This window comes from Mixophyes fleayi, unplaced genomic scaffold (assembly GCF_038048845.1).
Source record: "Mixophyes fleayi isolate aMixFle1 unplaced genomic scaffold, aMixFle1.hap1 Scaffold_2298, whole genome shotgun sequence".
Lineage (NCBI taxonomy): Eukaryota > Metazoa > Chordata > Amphibia > Anura > Limnodynastidae > Mixophyes > Mixophyes fleayi.
Window position 1 is genome coordinate 1 of NW_027446452.1, and position 5,000 is coordinate 5,000.

Genomic DNA, 5,000 nt, shown 5'->3' on the forward strand with positions numbered 1-5,000 from the left:
AGATGTGTGGCTGTAGGTATTGGTTAACTATTGACCTACATCTCTTATAATCTCAAAACCAGCATTGAAGGAAGCCGGAACAAGAGAGAAAAAAAAAAGGATTACAGCACCTTGTATTCCCAGGTGGTCTCCTATCCAAATACTAACCAGGCCAAGCCCTGCTTAGCTTCCAAGATCAGATGAGATTGGGTTTATTCAGGGTGGTGTGGCTGTAGGTATTGGGTTCCTAATGAACTACATCTCTTATACATCTCAAAACCAGCATTGAAGGAAGCCAGAACAAGAGAGAAAAAAAAAGGCATACAGCACCTGGTATTCCCAGGTGGTCTCCCATCCAAGTACTAACCAGGCCTGGCACTGCTTAGCTTCCAAGATCAGACGAGATTGTGCTTGTTCAAAGTGGAGTGGTTGTAGGTATTGGTTTCTTAATGAACTACATCTCTTATACATCTCAAAACCAGCATTGAAGGAAGCCAGAACAAGAGAGAAAAAAAAAAGGCCTACAGCACCTGGTATTCCCAGGTGGTCTCCTATCCAAATACTAACCAGGCCAAGCCCTGCTTAGCTTCCAAGATCAGATGAGATTGGGTTTATTCAGGGTGGTGTGGCTGTAGGTATTGTTTTCCTAATGACCTACATCACTTATACATCTCAAAATAAGCATTGAAGGAAGCCGGAACAAGAGAGGAAAAAAAATGGCCTACAACACCTGGTATTCCTAGGTGGTCTCCCATTCAAGTACTAACTAGGCCCGGTGCTGCTTATCTTTCAAGATCAGACGAGATTGTGCTTGTTCAAGGTGGAGTGGTTGTAGGTATGGTTTCCTATTGACCTACATCTCTTATACATCTTAAAACCAGCATTGAAGGAAGCCGGAACAAGAGAGAAAAAAAAAAGGCCTACAGCACCTGGTATTCCCAGGTGTTCTCCCATCAATGTACTAACCAGGTCCGGCCCTGCTTAGCTTCCAAGACCAAACGAGATTGGGCTTGTTCAGAGATGTGTAGCTGTAGGTATTGGGTCCTATTGACCTGCATCTCTTATAATCTCAAAACCAGCATTGAAGGAAGCCGGAACAAGAGAGATAAAAAAAAAAGGCCTACAGCAGCTGGTATTGCCAGGTGGTCTCCCATCCAAGTACTAACCAGGCCCAGCCCTGCTTCGCTTCCAAGATCAGACGAGATTGGGCTTGTTCAGGGTGGTGTGGCTGTAGGTATTGGTTTACTATTGACCTACATCTCAAAACCAGCATTGAAGGAAGCCGGAACAAGAGAGAAAAAAAAAAGGCCTACAGCATCTGGTATTCCCAGGTGGTCTCCCATCAAAGTACTAACCAGGTCCGGCCCTGCTTAGCTTCCAAGACCAAACGAGATTGGGCTTGTTCATAGATGTGTAGCTGTAGGTATTGGTTTTCTATTGACCTACATCTCTTATAATCTCAAAACCAGCATTGAAGGAAGCCGGAACAAGAGAGAAAAAAAAAAGCCTACAGCACCTGGTATTCCCAGGTGGTCTCCCATCCAAGTACTAACCAGGCCCGGCCCTGCTTAGCTTCCAAGATCAGATGAGATTGGGCTTGTTCAGGGTTGTGCGGCTGTAGGTATTGTTTTTCTATTGACCTACATCTCTTATACATCTAAAAACCAGCATTGAAGGAAGCCGTAACAAGAGAGAAAAAAAAAAAGCCTACAGCACCTGGTATTCCCAGGTGGTCTCCCATCCAAGTACTAACTAGGCCAAGCCCTGCTTAGCTTCAAAGATCAGGTGAGATTGGGCTTGTTCAGGGTGGTGTGGCTGTAGGTATTGGTTTCTTAATGACCTACATCACTTATACATCTCAAAACCAGCATTGAAGGAAGCCAGAACAAGAGAGAAAAAAAAAAGTGCTAACCAGGCCCGGAACTGCTTAGCTTTCAAGATCAGACGAGATTGGGCTTGTTCAGGGTGGTGTGGCTGTAGGTATTGGTTCCCTATTGACCTACATCTCTTATACATCTCAAAACCAGCATTGAAGGAAGTCGGAACAAGAGAGAAAAAAAAAAATGCCTACAGCACCTGGTATTCCCAGGTGGTCTCGCATCCAAGTACTAACCAGGCCCGGCTCTGCTTAGCTTCCAAGATCAGATGAGATTGGGCTTGTTTAGGGTGTTGTGGCTGTAGGATTTGGTTGCTTAATGACCTACATCACTTATACATCTGAAAACCAGCATTGAAGGAAGCCGGATCAAAAGAGAAAAAAAAAGGCCTACAGCACCTGGTTTTCCCAGGTGGTCTCCCATCCATGTACTAACTAGGCCTGGCGCAGCTTATCTTTCAAGATCAGACGAGATTGTGCTTGTTCAAGGTGGAGTGGCTGTAGGTATTAGTTTCCTATTGACCTACATCTCTTATAAATCTCAACACCAGCATTGAAGGAAGCCAGAACAAGAGAGAAAAAAAAAAGGCCTACAGCACCTAGTATTCCCAGGTGGTCTCCCATCCAAGTACTAACCAGGCCCAGCCCTGCTTAGCTACCAAGATCAGATGAGATTGGGCTTGTTCAGGGTGGTGTGGCTGTAGGTATTGTTTTTCTATTGACCTACATCTCTTATACATCTAGAAACCAGCATTGAAGGAAGCCGGAACAAGAGAGAAGAAAAAAAGGCCTACAGCACCTGGTATTCCCAGGTGGTCTCCCATCCAAGTACTAACCAGGCACGGCTCTGCTTAGCTTCCAAGATCAGACGAGATTGGGCTTGTTCAGGGTGGTGTGGATGTAGGTATTGGTTTCCTATTGACCTACATCTCTTATACATCTCAAAACCAGCATTGAAGGAGGCCGGAACAAGAGAGAAAAAAAAAAGCCTACAGCACCTGGTATTTCTGGGTGGTCTCCCATCCAAGTACTAACCAGGCCCAGCCCTGCTTAGCTTCCAAGATCAGACAAGATTGGGCTTGTTCAGGGTGGTGTGGCTGTAGGTATTGGTTTCCTAATGACCTACATCACTTATACATCTCAAAATAAGCATTGAAGGAAGCCGGAACAAGAGAGGGGTATTCCCAGGTGGTCTCCCATCCAAGTACTAACCAGGCACGGCTCTGCTTAGCTTCCAAGATCAGACGAGATTGGGCTTGTTCAGGGTGGTGTGGATGTAGGTATTGGTTTCCTATTGACCTACATCTCTTATACATCTCAAAACCAGCATTGAAGGAGGCCGGAACAAGAGAGAAAAAAAAAAGCCTACAGCACCTGGTATTTCTGGGTGGTCTCCCATCCAAGTACTAACCAGGCCCAGCCCTGCTTAGCTTCCAAGATCAGACAAGATTGGGCTTGTTCAGGGTGGTGTGGCTGTAGGTATTGGTTTCCTAATGACCTACATCACTTATACATCTCAAAATAAGCATTGAAGGAAGCCGGAACAAGAGAGGGGAAAAAAAGGCCTACAGCACCTGGTATTCCCAGGTGGTCTCCCATTCAAATACTAACTAGGCCCGGCGCTGCTTATCTTTCAAGATCAGACGAGATTGTGCTTGTTCAAGGTGGAGTGGTTGTAGGTATTGGTTTCCTATTGACCTACATCTCTTATACATCTCAAAACCAGCATTGAAGGAAGCCGGAACAAGAGAGATAAAAAAAAAGGCCTACAGCAGCTGGTATTGCCAAGTGGTCTCCCATCCAAGTACTAACCAGGCGCGGCCCTGCTTAGCTTCCAAGATGAAACGAAATTGGGCTTGTTCAGGGTGGTGTGGCTGTAGGTATTGGTTTCCTATTGACCTACATCTCTTATAATCTCAAAACCAGCATTGAAGGAAGCCGGAACAAGAGAGAAAAAAAAAAGGATTACAGCACCTTGTATTCCCAGGTGGTCTCCTATCCAAATACTAACCAGGCCAAGCCCTGCTTAGCTTCCAAGATCAGATGAGATTGGGTTTATTCAGGGTGGTGTGCCTGTAGGTATTGGGTTCCTAATGAACTACATCTCTGATACATCTCAAAACCAGCATTGAAGGAAGCCAGAACAAGAGAGAAAAAAAAAGGCCTACAGCACCTGGTATTCCCAGGTGGTCTCCCATCCAAGTACTAACCAGGCCTGGCACTGCTTAGCTTCCAAGATCAGACGAGATTGTGCTTGTTCAAAGTGGAGTGGTTGTAGGTATTGGTTTCCTAATGAACTACATCTCTTATACATCTCAAAACCAGCATTGAAGGAAGCCAGAACAAGAGAGAAAAAAAAAAGGCCTACAGCACCTGGTATTCCCAGGTGGTCTCCTATCCAAATACTAACCAGGCCAAGCCCTGCTTAGCTTCCAAGATCAGATGAGATTGGGTTTATTCAGGGTGGTGTGGCTGTAGGTATTGTTTTCCTAATGACCTACATCACTTATACATCTCAAAATAAGCATTGAAGGAAGCCGGAACAAGAGAGGAAAAAAAATGGCCTACAGCACCTGGTATTCCTAGGTGGTCTCCCATTCAAGTACTAACTAGGCCCGGTGCTGCTTATCTTTCAAGATCAGACGAGATTGTGCTTGTTCAAGGTGGAGTGGTTGTAGGTATGGTTTCCTATTGACCTACATCTCTTATACATCTTAAAACCAGCATTGAAGGAAGCCGGAACAAGAGAGAAAAAAAAAAGGCCTACAGCACCTGGTATTCCCAGGTGGTCTCCCATCAAAGTACTAACCAGGTCCGGCCCTGCTTAGCTTCCAAGACCAAACGAGATTGGGCTTGTTCAGAGATGTGTAGCTGTAGGTATTTTTTTCCTATTGACCTGCATCTCTTATAATCTCAAAACCAGCATTGAAGGAAGCCGGAACAAGAGAGATAAAAAAAAAGGCCTACAGCAGCTGGTATTGCCAGGTGGTCTCCCATCCAAGTACTAACCAGGCCCAGCCCTGCTTCGCTTCCAAGATCAGATGAGATTGGGCTTGTTCAGGGTGGTGTGGCTGTAGGTATTGGTTTACTATTGACCTACATCTCAAAACCAGCATTGAAAGAAGCCGGAACAAGAGAGAAAAAA

At 45.2% G+C, this 5,000-nt stretch overlaps 1 non-coding gene and 22 pseudogenes across 1 annotated transcript; all 23 read right to left on the reverse strand.

The window, feature by feature from the left end:
• Window positions 1-98: 98 nt before the first annotated feature.
• On the reverse strand, window positions 99-217 carry LOC142122877 (5S ribosomal RNA; annotated as a pseudogene).
• An 80-nt stretch (window positions 218-297) lies between these two features.
• On the reverse strand, window positions 298-416 carry LOC142122888 (5S ribosomal RNA; annotated as a pseudogene).
• Window positions 417-497: 81 nt separating this feature from the next.
• Window positions 498-616, reverse strand: LOC142122757 (5S ribosomal RNA; annotated as a pseudogene).
• Window positions 617-697: 81 nt separating this feature from the next.
• Window positions 698-816, reverse strand: LOC142122905 (5S ribosomal RNA; annotated as a pseudogene).
• Window positions 817-896: 80 nt separating this feature from the next.
• On the reverse strand, window positions 897-1,015 carry LOC142122906 (5S ribosomal RNA; annotated as a pseudogene).
• An 81-nt stretch (window positions 1,016-1,096) lies between these two features.
• LOC142122824 (5S ribosomal RNA) lies at window positions 1,097-1,215 on the reverse strand (annotated as a pseudogene).
• Window positions 1,216-1,285: 70 nt separating this feature from the next.
• On the reverse strand, window positions 1,286-1,404 carry LOC142122901 (5S ribosomal RNA; annotated as a pseudogene).
• A 79-nt stretch (window positions 1,405-1,483) lies between these two features.
• Window positions 1,484-1,602, reverse strand: LOC142122748 (5S ribosomal RNA; annotated as a pseudogene).
• An 81-nt stretch (window positions 1,603-1,683) lies between these two features.
• On the reverse strand, window positions 1,684-1,802 carry LOC142122850 (5S ribosomal RNA; annotated as a pseudogene).
• A 241-nt stretch (window positions 1,803-2,043) lies between these two features.
• LOC142122876 (5S ribosomal RNA) lies at window positions 2,044-2,162 on the reverse strand (annotated as a pseudogene).
• Window positions 2,163-2,242: 80 nt separating this feature from the next.
• On the reverse strand, window positions 2,243-2,361 carry LOC142122918 (5S ribosomal RNA; annotated as a pseudogene).
• An 81-nt stretch (window positions 2,362-2,442) lies between these two features.
• On the reverse strand, window positions 2,443-2,561 carry LOC142122887 (5S ribosomal RNA). The gene has a single exon (XR_012684301.1). It is a non-coding gene; the product is annotated as a 5S ribosomal RNA (ribosomal RNA).
• An 81-nt stretch (window positions 2,562-2,642) lies between these two features.
• On the reverse strand, window positions 2,643-2,761 carry LOC142122822 (5S ribosomal RNA; annotated as a pseudogene).
• An 80-nt stretch (window positions 2,762-2,841) lies between these two features.
• On the reverse strand, window positions 2,842-2,960 carry LOC142122799 (5S ribosomal RNA; annotated as a pseudogene).
• Window positions 2,961-3,217: 257 nt separating this feature from the next.
• LOC142122800 (5S ribosomal RNA) lies at window positions 3,218-3,336 on the reverse strand (annotated as a pseudogene).
• Window positions 3,337-3,417: 81 nt separating this feature from the next.
• On the reverse strand, window positions 3,418-3,536 carry LOC142122903 (5S ribosomal RNA; annotated as a pseudogene).
• Window positions 3,537-3,618: 82 nt separating this feature from the next.
• LOC142122916 (5S ribosomal RNA) lies at window positions 3,619-3,737 on the reverse strand (annotated as a pseudogene).
• Window positions 3,738-3,817: 80 nt separating this feature from the next.
• Window positions 3,818-3,936, reverse strand: LOC142122892 (5S ribosomal RNA; annotated as a pseudogene).
• Window positions 3,937-4,016: 80 nt separating this feature from the next.
• Window positions 4,017-4,135, reverse strand: LOC142122872 (5S ribosomal RNA; annotated as a pseudogene).
• Window positions 4,136-4,216: 81 nt separating this feature from the next.
• Window positions 4,217-4,335, reverse strand: LOC142122758 (5S ribosomal RNA; annotated as a pseudogene).
• An 81-nt stretch (window positions 4,336-4,416) lies between these two features.
• LOC142122919 (5S ribosomal RNA) lies at window positions 4,417-4,535 on the reverse strand (annotated as a pseudogene).
• An 80-nt stretch (window positions 4,536-4,615) lies between these two features.
• LOC142122854 (5S ribosomal RNA) lies at window positions 4,616-4,734 on the reverse strand (annotated as a pseudogene).
• Window positions 4,735-4,815: 81 nt separating this feature from the next.
• LOC142122814 (5S ribosomal RNA) lies at window positions 4,816-4,934 on the reverse strand (annotated as a pseudogene).
• Between the last annotated feature and the right edge of the window lie 66 nt (window positions 4,935-5,000).